The sequence below is a fragment of the Sciurus vulgaris genome (genome assembly GCF_902686455.1).
Source record: "Sciurus vulgaris genome assembly, chromosome: 18".
Taxonomy (NCBI): domain Eukaryota; kingdom Metazoa; phylum Chordata; class Mammalia; order Rodentia; family Sciuridae; genus Sciurus; species Sciurus vulgaris.
In genome coordinates this window covers 2378103-2391334 of record NC_136479.1, presented here as the reverse complement: position 1 = coordinate 2391334, position 13232 = coordinate 2378103, and the positions used below count along the sequence as shown (strand labels likewise).

The 13232-nt window shown below is 48.4% G+C and overlaps 1 pseudogene across 1 annotated transcript; it reads right to left on the bottom strand.

The window, feature by feature from the left end:
- Window positions 1-10222: 10222 nt before the first annotated feature.
- LOC306649277 (RAD9, HUS1, RAD1-interacting nuclear orphan protein 1-like) lies at window positions 10223-11850 on the bottom strand (annotated as a pseudogene). The gene has a single exon. The product of its transcript is annotated as an RAD9, HUS1, RAD1-interacting nuclear orphan protein 1-like (transcript).
- Window positions 11851-13232: the final 1382 nt, after the last annotated feature.

Here is a 13232-nt window from a genome sequence, read left to right as displayed (position 1 = left end):
TGAGCAGCTTTGAACATTGATGTGGCTGCATCACTGTAGTATGCTGATTTTAAGTCCTTTGGGTATAAACCAAGGAGTGGGATAGCTGGGTCAACTGGTGGGTCCAATCCAAGTTTTCTGAGGAATCTCCATACTGCTTTACAGAGTGACTGCACCAATTTGCAACTCCACCAGCAGTGTATGAGTGTGCCTCTTTCACCACATCCATGCCAACACTTATTATTGCTTGTGTTCTTGAAAACAGCCATTCTAATTGGAGTGATTTTAGGGTGATTTTAATTTGCATTTCTCTAATTACTAGAGATGATAAGCTCTTTTTCATCTATTTGTTGATCACCTGTATATCTTCTTCTGTGAACTGTCTGCCCAGTTCCTTAGCCCATTTATTGATTGGGTTCTTCATATTTTTGGTGTAAAGGTTTTTGAGTTCTTTATAAACTTTGGAGACTAGTGCTGTGTCTGAAGTGTGTGTGGAAAAGATTTTCTCTCATTCTGTAGGCTCTCTCTTCACATTATTGATTGTTTCCTTTGCTGAGAAAAAGCTTTTTAGTTTGAATCTATCCCATTTATTGATTCTTGCTTTTATTTTTTGTGCTATGGAGGTCTTGTTAAGGAAGTCTGGTCCTAAGCCAACATGATGGAGATTTGGGCCTACTTTTTCTTCTATTTGGTGAAGGGTCTCACGTCTAATTCCTAGGCCCTTGATCCATTTTGAATTGAGTTTTGTACAGGGTGAGAGATAGGGGTTTAATTTCATTTAACTACATATCCAGTTTTGCCAGCACCATTTGTCGAAGAGGCTATCTTTTTTCCATTGTATGTTTTTGGCACCTTTGTCTAGTATGAGGTAACTGTACTTATGTGGGTATGTCAGCATTCAGATTTTTTAATCACATTGTTGGTCAAGGGTGAAATTCTCATTCACCCATGTACACATACACAAAAAACATACAAGCAACTTAGTGATCGGCATGTTGACCGTGAAGTTCCCCTAGGAAAATACATCTTTGTGCACATGGTCATTTTTTCACATTACATAGATATATTCTGATTGCGTCCCACCTTCATGAGATCGCTGATTCCCATCTCATCCCCTTCCACTCACCTAGGTTAGGAGTTGTCCACAATTTATAAGGGTGAGTTGAGAGCACAGTCGAAGAGGTGAACTATAAAAATGTAAGACCATCACATAACTGCACGACTTGGAGAAAGATGTAGTATAGCAGGCAGTCTCACTGGAATCAACTTGTGGATCGTCTGAACTCTCAAGCTGTAAAGTAGCTAAAATATACCTAAGCTTTTCTAGCAAGTGGAAAACTTAAGCTATTCAAGATTGCATATGCAGGGTTTCTAAATGTTTCACCCAGAGCTGCCGACACCTCGGTGTGCCACGCCTGTGTCTCTTCCCACCCTGAAGTACGTCAGCCATCTCCACCTTGCACTCAGGATCAGGCAGGTCCACGCACTCAGAAGGGACAAATCACACAGGCCTCACATAGGTTTCTCCGCTTGAGGCAGCTTGGCCAGAGCCGGTCACGCTGCTTAGGGAGTTCACTGCGGGGACTAGGCTTCATCCTCAGGTTGAAGAGGCCAGATGATGAATGGATATGCAGTCTCAGCCCAAGGTCAAGGTCCCCCGAATCACACAGGGCCGGCCAGTGGACCTCCCTTCGGCGGCGGTGCGACGCGGCGGGGCGGTGCCCAGTCGGCCGCCGGGCCCTCCAGCTCCGGAAGGTGTCCCCGTGCAGCGCGACAGGGCGGCTACCTGCGCCAGGGAGCGCCCGCCGCCCGGCCTCCGCTGCCTCGGCACCCGCGCGGCTCCGGGGTCCCGGGTGGGAGGCTGCGGCGCGCCGGGCGGCCGCTGGCGAGCGCACCCGTGGTCCTCCCGAGCCACGCGGGGCGCGATCTGCACGCGGCAGCGGCGGGGCGCGAGGGCAGCGAGGGCAGCGCGGAGGCTCCCGCCCGGGAGAGGCCAAGAGGGGAGGATGCACCGACAGACGCGCGGACTCGTCTGGGAGCTGGGGAAAGAGATTCGGGTCCAGATGATGGCCCTGCCCCAAGGGTGGAGCCGCGAGTCCCACCCTGAGCGATTTAGGGAGGTCCCGTCTAAAACACACACACACACACACACACACACACACACACACACACACACCCCGTCTAAAACACACACACACACACACATCCCGTCTAAAACACACACACACACATCCCGTCTAAATCACACACACATACACACCGTCTAAAACACACACACACACACACACACACACACACACATCCCGTCTAAAACACACACACACACATCCCGTCTAAATCACACACACATCCCGTCTAAAACACACACACACACACCGTCTATAACACACACACACACACCGTCTATAACACACACACACACACCGTCTATAACACACACACACACACACACACACACCCCGTCTAAAAAACACACACACACATCCCGTCTAAATCACACACACATACACACCGTCTAAAACACACACACACACACACACATCCCGTCTAAAACACACACACACACACACACACATCCCGTCTAAAACACACACACACACACCGTCTATAACACACACACACACCGTCTAAAACACACACACACACACACCGTCTAAAACACACACACACACACACACCGTCTAAAACACACACACACACACACACACACACACACACACCCTGACATAGATACAGCTCGGTGGTTAAGTGCCCCTGGGTTCAACCCCCAGTACCAGAAACCAAACATGCACATTAAAAAAAAAAAATCCAATCAGAAATGACTTTAACACCTTGAAGGAAACCATTTCCGCCATGCTGCTTATGGGGAGGGGCTTGGCAAGGCCACCATTCCAGGAAACTGCTGCTGCCATCTCGCCTAGGAATTGGGTGTTTTCGGGTAATCATCACACTTATAACTGTGCAACTGCAAATCATATTCTCTTTATCATTGTGATAAGAATTTAACCTCAAGGAGTCTGCGGAGCTTGGGGGAGGATGAGGGATGCTTTAAAAACTGTACCAATATCACACATAAGTCTGAAAGTGCAGAGTTTGAGGAGTTCTTCAGAAAACTACAGTTACAGGAATTGCTTGCTCCTATGTGGACCACACCTGCTCGGGTTAACGCTTTGCCAGTAAAACAGCCTGACAAACAAAACAGGAGAGTTGTTGTACTCACAGTACCAGGACCGCCCTACTTAGCTTACAAAATTGGGGGACGTTTGTGGTTTTCACCTAGAGGGAAACAAGCAAATAAGTATAAGGACCCACCTCCCACAGATCCACCTCTTCCCTATACAGGAAGGTACAATGAAAGTGGTGAATGAATAATTAATATTAATGGTAAGTGGACCAATGTCCAATATTTGTCTTTCCTTCAAAGGCTTGGACGTCAAGGGCCACCCTGGAAATGTAGGTCATAAGAACAAAGAAACAGCATGCGCAAACAACTAGAAAAATATCTTAAGATCAAATGCCCTCATTTCATGTTAACTGGTTAAGTAGTTTATGCTGGCTTAGGTCTCACATGTGTATTAAAATAGGAAGAGGACAAATCAATAAAATAAAGAATATTAGGATAAAAATTAAGCACTCACACTGATTGTTTGGCAGTAAATAACCTTAGTCTTAACTGAGCTTGTTTAGGTAATAGAGTGGGCCTTTAAGGTTAAACCAAAAACATAATAATATGAGCTAAAAATTAAGTGCTTGTGTTGCTTAGCAGTTCAGTAGAATTAGCTTAAAACAAAATAGAGTCATTATGCTGACAATAGGTCTGACACCAGAGGGTAAATAAAGGCCAGTAGGATGAAAAGAGGAAAATATCTTTCACTGTAATATGTTTATGCAAGTTGTTTTAAGCAAATATGGAAAGTTGACCTTAATGTACCTGCTCTGTGTTAGACGCCTGCTGGGGAGTGTGGTTAATGACAGATCTCATGGTAATTTATAACTGGTATCTTGTTTAATCCTGCTTTACTCAACACTGTAAAAGAAGCACTAAAATAAATCTGAGCAGCACTTGCTTCGAGTTGCTCCAGGGGTTAGTGTCGCCCCTCTGCCGACTCCACCCATCCTTTGGGGACCTGTGAGCTGCTGGGGCTGGCTCCCGGCAACACCTCCACCCAGAGGCCACGCGGAGCCTGGGTGCCTTGACACGTGTTGCTCAGGTGGACGGCTGGGAAACGGTGCCAAATGGCTATGAGCAAGGTCGATGTAGAGAAAATTTTTCAAAAGAAGTTAACATGAGAAAAGATGGAATGCCCTGATTACCTAAGAGTCAATGATTAATACTGAAAAATGTAATTCAGAACATTGGCTCCCAAGACTGGGGCTGTAGCCGGGGGTGGAGCACTGGCCTAGCACGCAGGAGAGCCTGGGTTGCACCCCCAGTGCCACACACATAACATTGGCCCATTTTGAACAACCCACCACGATTTGAAAACAGCCCATTTGTTTACATACTGGGGCAGTTTTCAGAGTGAGCAACCCTGCCCATGGTCGCACTTCCTGTTCAAGGGGGAAACACTCCTTCCTCCTCCTGCAAGGGTGGCATGGCACGGGCCGGAGGGGGTCGAGCCTCCCAGAGTCCTCCTTCACCCCCAAACCTCCCATGAGGAGCCTCTGGAAATGCCTTGCAATGCGGCCAGAATAACCCCTCCTGGCCACCAGGCTCCAGCTCACCCCACCCCAGCCAAGCCCACTGCCTGTTTTTGTCAGGGGCCCAGGCACAGGGCAGCCATCAGGCCTGGAAGACTTCCAGGACAAGGAGGGAAGACCCTGGCACCCTGGGAGGGCCCCAGCAGAAGGGCTGAGGTCTCCTGGAGATAGGCCTGGGAGACAGGGTCACTCACAAGCAGTCCCCAGGAATGACTCCCTCTGGGCAGAGTACAGTGGAGATGACCACTACGCCAGCCAGCAGGAGCAGTCCAGCTGCTTCACCCACCACTGCAATCAGAGCACGCTTGCACACACTCAGGCTGCGCTGGTCAGCTCCCCTCCAACTCAGGAGGCCGCTGCCCTAGGCTGGGCAGGAACAACACCTGGCTATTTTGGGTGGCTTCTTCCTATCTCAGAATGTTGCCTCCTAGTACATTCTAACGGTGCCCTTGAAGGCTACTGGGAGAGCCAGCAGTGACCAAGGCCACCCTACAACTGTCCTGCAGCCCTGTAGGAAGAATCAGGGCTCCCCGGCTTCCCAGGGGCCCAGGGCAGGGCTCCCACAGCCCCCCTTTCAGGCCAAGAACAGCAGAAAGGGGAAACCTCATGGACCCCACCTCATTATGGTCTGTGACCAGTTTTTCAGCCTCAGGAGGCCCATGGTGTGACGCCTGGGAGTTGGACGCCCCAAAAGGCAGTCTGCCTGGTGTGAAAGCCCAAGCCAGGCAGTCCTGGGGCAGGGCAGGGAGGGCTGGTGGATAGGGGAAGGACACCGTGGTGGTGGGTTTGGAGCGGGGTCTATAAGGACCCAGAATTCAGGAATTCAGAGCCCGGGTCTAGATGCACACAGTTGGTGCTCAATCATGTTCAGTGAGTCAGAGTTTACATTTTTCATACTCAGAATGTGAAAAGTGTAAAACGCTGTGTCACTACGCACATTCCATCAGTTCATTTTAACCAGCTCCTTCGTCTTCCTCTGGAAGAAGAAAGAGACAGCTCAGCAGAGCCCCAAGAGGCAGGCAAGGGAGTCCAGCTGGCAGGATGAGGCCTCAAGGGCCACGGTGCGGCTACATCCTTCTCCCAGACTTGGCCTGGGCCTCCCCCTGGTCACATATCTCCTGCCTCCAGTACCACTCTAGCCCAGGCCAGGTGCCATCAGGCAAGAGGCTGCCCATTCTGACCTGCTTCACGCAACAATAGGTGATGCCAGCAATGAGCCAGAGCCAACGAGCCACACTACAGCCCCACCAATCGTCAGATGTTCTGGACGGGGGAAGAACGGGTCAACTGAACTAAAGGACCCTGTGTCTACCCTGCATATTTGGGACACAAAGGGGACAATGGGCTCAGGTCCCAGAGGACCAGAGAAACCAATCCCTTCCTCTGCAGCGACCAGCGGGTGGCCTCAGGACAGTGACTTAGCATCTCTGAGCCCAGCCTCCCACAGGACCTGGAGACCCCACCCTCCACCACTGGGCTGGCAGGAACCCGAGGGACATATGGAGGCACTCAGAGCAGGCCTGACTGGTGGGAGATCTCACAAGGAGGGCTGACATGCTTGTTACAGAGGGGCTCAGGGCTTGGGGGTCCAGGGTCCCTCTGACGCCCCAGCACTGTCTCTCCAAGCCTGGAACCCACAGCAGGGGATGGATGTTGAGGGCGCCTCTGGGTTTCCTGAGCACTTTAGGGCTGTGATTCAGGACAGCCCCAACTCAGGTGTCTGGGGTGTGAGCCATCCCGGGTCCACCCAAGTAACTAAGGAAGTGACCAGGGTCCTGCTCCTGTCCTGCCACAAGACCAGTCTTTGACTCTTACCACAGAGAATGAGATCCAGATTCCAGGATCCGTGTTTGTAAGTCTAAAAGAATTCAGCCTGCTGGGAGAAAGCCCAAGTCATATTCCATCACTGGAGCCCTGGGGCCTGAAACCCCAAACCATGGCAGGTTCAAACTCACCAGGACCATACTTGGACAAGAGGCAGAGTGGACTGCCCAGGACCCTTGGGCTGTCCCAACCAACCCCCCACGTGTCTGGAGCATTCCCTTGGCCTCAGCTCCATGAAGGGTCAAGGCCTCTGCAGGCTTGAGGGAAAGTGCTCAAGGTTCCCTCAGGACTGAGCGTGGGGCCACTGCCTTCCAAAGTCCCCAGCTTTCCAGCTCAGGGTCCCCTCCGCAAGCCTCAGCGCACTGGGGTGGTCACAAGAGCTACTCTCCACCTACCCCTCCCCACATCCTTCTCTCTGCTCCACCTGTGGCGTCTGGCATAGGACCTGAGAAGCAGCTGCAGAAGATTGGAGCAGAGAAGGGAGCTCAGCTGTCCCCCAGCCTCAGTGGGTAGTGGGCAGGTTGAGGCCAACCGCTGCCATTTCTCCTTCAAGCTACAACCCTGCTGGATTCTTCCAAGGCCTCTGCAACCTCTGGGATGGCGACAGCTTCCCTTGGTGTCAGCCCTGGGCCTCCCAGCTCCTCATCTTGACTCACCTTGGAAAACATTGTGTCCTCTGGTAGGACGCCCCCTCACCGTGCCGCCGTCCCTCTGCCTCCCTGCCCCTTTCTGCATGAGCACTGAGCACCCAGGGAGTGACCTCTTGCCTCTTTCTCTGCTCCTTGGTGCTCAAAGTCACCCACCAGCCCCATACTTGTCCCCAGCCCATTTACTCTGCTGTCTGGCTCCCCCATCTCACTGTTCCCACAGAGCCCTGAGTCACCTGTGTGTCCTGGGAACCTGCAGCGGACAAGCTGGGGTGCTTGGGTGGGGCAGTGTAGTAGGGAGCTGGGCCACCTGGGGTCTTCAACTCACTCTCTGCCACTCAGGCCCCCATTTCTCATCTCCACAGCCTTGACACCTGGGCCTCCTGTTATCTGAGAACGCTCTCTCTTCTCTACCGCCCTCCCCAGACTAAGCCCTTGCTGCTCCGATGATGAGCCAGCTGAGGGATCCCACACCCGACGAGTTCTCCCTCCTCCCTCCTTGCCCTCACCTTGGTGAGGAGGGCGATCTCCTCAGCTGGAAAGGGTTTTCTGTCTCAGGCTGGGAACTGAAGCCAAGAGCTGAGAGGCTGCCCCACCCTATTTCCTCTTTCCTGAAATGACTTGTTAGAACGATGATGGTTTGTCTGAGGTCATGTCGGCTCTGTGAAGGATATGGACAAGAGGCCTCAGCAAACTTCCCCTCCCTGCCCTCCTGTCCCACCTTAAATGAGCCCACCACCAAAACTTCTCCCATGACCTGCTCAGCCCTGTAAAACCCAGACCCTCGTTGGAGCCCGGAGCCTGGAGCCATTTTCACTCTTGATCTGCTGATCTGTTGAGGTGTCTCCATTTCTTTTTCTTTTCGTTTCTCTTTCATGTGCTTTCATTTGGTGCTGAAACCCAGGAATGGAAGTTCGGGGATCTTTACCCCTCTCCGTCCTATTCAACCTCTCCCACTTTTTCACATTTCCCTCCCATTTCTCTCCCTACCCCCTCTCTCCACGAGTCCTGGGCTAGATTTTTGCTGCCTTACTGCCACGTGAGTGGAGCAAGGACCTGTGTAGGGTCTTTTACTGATATTGAAGGCATTCTCCTTCTAGCCTTATCCAATCCAATTCCTTCCTTCTCTTATGCATTCAGACCTTCGGAGCGGAGGTCAATTTCTGCCATTTTGCAACACCAGCCTTCTTATTCTTTGGAGAGGTAAGATCCCTTTTGGTCTCTCGCAGAGGCGCCCTGCCTGAGATCCTTGCCTTTTGGTCCTCTACCAATTGGATTGCAGGAGGAAACACCCTCTCATTCTCTGGTGGAACTCTGTCTGGTGACACAAGACATCAAGGGATTCCTTGATCTCAATTGCCACCCAGGACAAACCTCTCCAACATGGGGACTCCCAAGGGACTCCACCTTAGGATGTCTCATTGCTCATCTGGACCCCAGGGATCCTCCACCAAACTGCAATGTAAATTAGGCAACCTAAGTCAATGGCCTGAATTAGGAATTCAGGACCTTTGACCCCAAGATCCTTCAAGACTTAAGAGGATTTCCTCCAACAAAATGACAAATGGTCTGAGGTTCTTTACCTCCAAGCTTTCTTTAACTTTTGCTCAAGGACCTCATTATGCCAAACTTGCTCTGCTGTACAATTCATTCTCGCTTGACTCTTCACTCCATAAGCCCCCTAGATTGGGTCCTGATCCCCAGCCCTCTTCATTTACTGCTCCCAAAATAGCAGATGAACCCCCACTAAGAGGAAGTAAGACTGGAGGCTACAAAAGAGGGATTCTTAGAGAGGAGTACCTGATACCTGTAATGCCCCCAAAAAGGAAACCCCAACTCTGTCCCATGGATCCACGGCAACCCCAATCAACCGCAGGAGGCGTCACTTGATGCAAACCGCAAGAGATGTTTATTCCAGCGCGCTGGGACCTGACTCGTGACTCACGCAGGAGTCGAGGAGTCGAGTCCCTAGCAGAAAATCTTGTAGGTTTATAAAGGCAGAGACCACACATCGGGAGGGGTCGCACATGAAAGGGGGAAAAAGGGGGAAAAAAGGAAAAAAGGGGAACAAAGCTGCCGGGAAATTTCAAAGGGGGTCTGGGTTTGCTGATAACATACAACATGTTTCACAATGTTTTACAACAGGACGTAGATTCTGGTCAATACTGTTTGAGCACTATCTGGCTATCTGGCTCAATTTACTCTTTTACTCTCTGTTTGGGGCTGAGTCCTGGAACAGCTTTGTTCCCGTCACTGGGAGGGAGACCTTAGGGAGTTGAGATAAAACAGACAGCTTAAAAAAATGTCCATTCTTTCAATACCTATCAAAAGAGACTATCGGAGTCAGAAGTTTGTTTTAGTCAATTTAAGGCCTACAAATCTTTACCTCCTACCTAGGCAGACTTGATCAGAGTTTGCTAGTATGGTTATCTAGCCCTAAGTAACAGAAATAAAGGGATCTCTACTAAGCACAGAGGTTATGTCCATAAAAAGGTATTTTGTAAAAATCAAATAACACCAGATAGCTTAACTACATCTTATGGGGCATCTATGACATTGTAAAAACTAAGTGTTGTATTTACATTCCTGATAACTCTGGCAATGTAAACAATCCTTAATGATTTACACTCCAAAATAAAGGCCTTATCCTCACGGGCCTTGTTATGGGAACAGTTTAGCTCACGCACCTCCTGATGAGAGATCACTGGTTTCTATTGTCTTCATTGGTACTCATTGACATGTTCCAATGCTCCAACATTTATTTTTGTATTAATCTCATTCCAGTCCTCATGTCTCTTTGTTTGCCTCATAGAAACACCTATCCCCAGATGACTTTACAACCTCTTCTTTCCAATCCAGACTTTTGCCCAGACCCTATGACTGTTCCAAAACATTCCTAAAAGGGAAACCCAAACTGCTTGTCCTATGCTGCCCCCTCTGAGCTCAAAGCAGCCAGAGAAATCATTGTCCGTTTTCCCTTATAGCAGTAGGATTTCCATTTTTTTTCTTTGAAAAATATTTCATATTTATTTACAGTTTAAATCCTTAGTATAAGAAACCATTTTCCCACCCTATTTAATATTTACAAATTTCTTCAGTTGGAAACAAAAATTCAAAACAAAGCAAACATAAGTGACTGGTCTGTGATCCCTCATCCCACTGTATTCACTTAAAATAGGGCTTGCTCCATTTCATCTTGCCTTTTCGGATAAGCCAAAGTTGGAAAGGTGGCAGTCAATCATAAAAAGTCTGATGAGTTTGCCTTGATTTTTTGCATCCATTAGGTCATAGAGGAAGCTGCCACAGAGCCTCAGAGTTAGTACTCAAAATTGTGGGAAGGGCTGGGGTTGTAGTAGCTAGGTGGTAGTGCTAACCTAGCATGAAAAAAAAAAAATCCCCACATTGAGTAATAGTGGAATTAATTAGTTTAAATGAGACAATTAAAGGATTAATGATAATAGTTAAAGGAAATGACTTTTTGTGGATGGGCAATATTGCCACAATACTAACAGAAACAAAGTTTTCTAAGAACTTTCTGTAGCCCTTTGTTTACATACATGTTAAAATTACTGCAAGATATTTTAAAAAGTTAAACAAGAAAAATATGAACAGTTCATGTCATTAAATTTAACTGTTTATGAAATATTTTTTCAATATGTACATATTTTAGTTGTTGATGGACCTTTATTTTATCTATTTATTTATGAGGTGCTGAGAATCGAACCTAGTGGCTCATACATGCCAGGCAAGCACAGTACCACTGAGCTACAACTCTAGCCCCCTATTTATGAAATATTAAAAGTCAATCTGGAAACTGAATTCCCTTGCTACTCTAGGGCTCTAGTTAAAATGTTTTTCCTGTTGGTACTATTTTTATTTTATTCTTTCAATAAAGTCTCTTAGAGTCAGAAAAATGACTTCATCAATGTTACAAAAATTAGCAATTTTTGAGACTGCTGATGAGAGAGAATGATGTCCAACAAATCCAGTCAGCTTTTCACAAGGAACTGGCTTCTGCTCAGCTTCCCTCTTTCCCTGAGGTAAGCCAACAGGTGTCTTCGTCTCCTCCATGTGACCTTTATCCCATACTTCTCCTCAGGGGTGTCTTTAACCAGAATAGGTCCAGGTTCTGGGCTAGTAGGAGTACTAGTGTGAAGGACACAGCTTTCAAGGCTGTTTTCCCTCTGATCTGGGGAAATGGAGTCCTCCTTCAAAGAAGATGACTCTGGGGTCTGAATATCAGGTGGAATAAACACGTAAGGAAAGCTGTGAAGTGCATGTACTGATAGTTCCCCACAGCTTTGGGGACTGAGCACTGGAATTAAGGGCTTTCTAGAAATGTCCTTTTCTGATTGATTGGGGCACCCTGTTACTTCGGGGATCCCCAGTGTCTCTGAACTGGAAGATAACTGTGGACTCTCAAATGTTAGACACGGAAACTTGCAGGTAGATTTTCGGCTTGAATGTCTTGCCTGGTCTTGGTGATGTTTCCGGTGGGCTGGGAACCAACTTTCTACAGTAGTATCAAACTGAGGTGTTACCCAAGAAGCGATGGTGCTACGGCTTGCTGGGCACCTGTCGAGTGTGCGTGCTGGGCCTCTGTGGAGCTCCATAGTGATGTTTGGGGCCCTCCAGTGGTTGCTGATGGAATAGCAGCGGAGTTTTGTGGGAACGTTGGCAGTCTTTTTTTGGGAGGCATAAATAGGTAAATGAACGGCCGCTCCTCACGGTGCACAGCGTTCAGGATTTCCATTTTTAAAAGGGGGATTGTGACCAGGGAACCAAAACATAGACATTGTCAATAATAACTGATTGGGTCAGGAATATGGGGGCTAATTCAGGAGGAAATGAAATGTTAATATCTCCAGGGCACTTCCCCCTCCTCCTTCATCTGTTGCCAAGGATACCTGCCTGCAGGGAACTGTTTCTCCCTGCAGGGAGTTGTAGTTGTTAATGAAGTTCCTCCTTTCCTGCCTGTTTGGGCAGGCACAGAGAGGCACCCCCGGAAGCCTTTCCCACCTTTGGCCCACCTTTTGGTCACTAATCGTGTAAGCAGGATGCAGGGAGGAGAAAACCTGCTAAATATTGTGTAATTCTCTTGAATGGTCCCACTGTGCTGACCCTCCATACTTTCTTTTGCAAGAAGCAATAGCCCTGCCTGGCCTCTGAGGACAGGATATGTCACATTCCTTAGCAAACTACCTGTTCCTGGCAGGAGAAATGCAGGCCCCAAGTGATGTTGGTAAGAGGAAGTTTCCCTCAAGGAGGAGACTTTTGTGACCAGATCCTGGAACTCTGGGGGAGTCTCAAGATAGAACTCACCTATCTCTAAAATTAGACTACGTTCCCTAGACTCTTATAAGACACATTTTCTTCTGTACTGCCCTCATCTGACATGAAAAGACCAGAAAATCTGTCTCAGTTAGTTAGAGTAAAACTATCCCTCTTCTGTCATAGTTCAGGAATCCAGATTATTTATTTTCTATAGTGGAGACATCACCCAGAGCACTAACAGACTTCCCACTTCAAATTGAGGAGCATAATGTGAAAGCATGGTCCAGGGAGTATGAGGACCCCAAAGGACAAAGGGGTCATGTAAGAAATTCTAAGGGTGCAATTAGCTGGCAAATGTCTTCCCTTAAATTAAAATAGTTATCATTCTGAGTGAGGCTCCAGCCAAAGGTCATGGAAGAAAGGCAGAAACTGCTGATCTCTAGAGGCTCTGGTGTTAGCAGAAAGATGAGGCAGGATGCAAACCTCATGATCATCACAGCTCTTCGTTGAGGAATGAAGTTTCACACAGGAACAGGGGGCGCAGGGATGAAATGATGTTGGTAGACCCACTTTCCTGGTGGAAAATGAGCCACTGAACAAAGAAAGGGACTGGGTTTATACAGGTTATTTTGAGGGGTGGTCTAGTGAGCATATATGTTTGTTTGAGCACTCAGGAATTTGAAGTCTGTTCTATCAATCACTGAAGGTGTCAGTTTGAGGGCTTAGGAATTTGACCTTCTGGGTCAAGTGTCTGCAGATAGTTTCTGGAAAGGATCTGTTTTTGAAGGGGATTAATGCCTTTTGAGA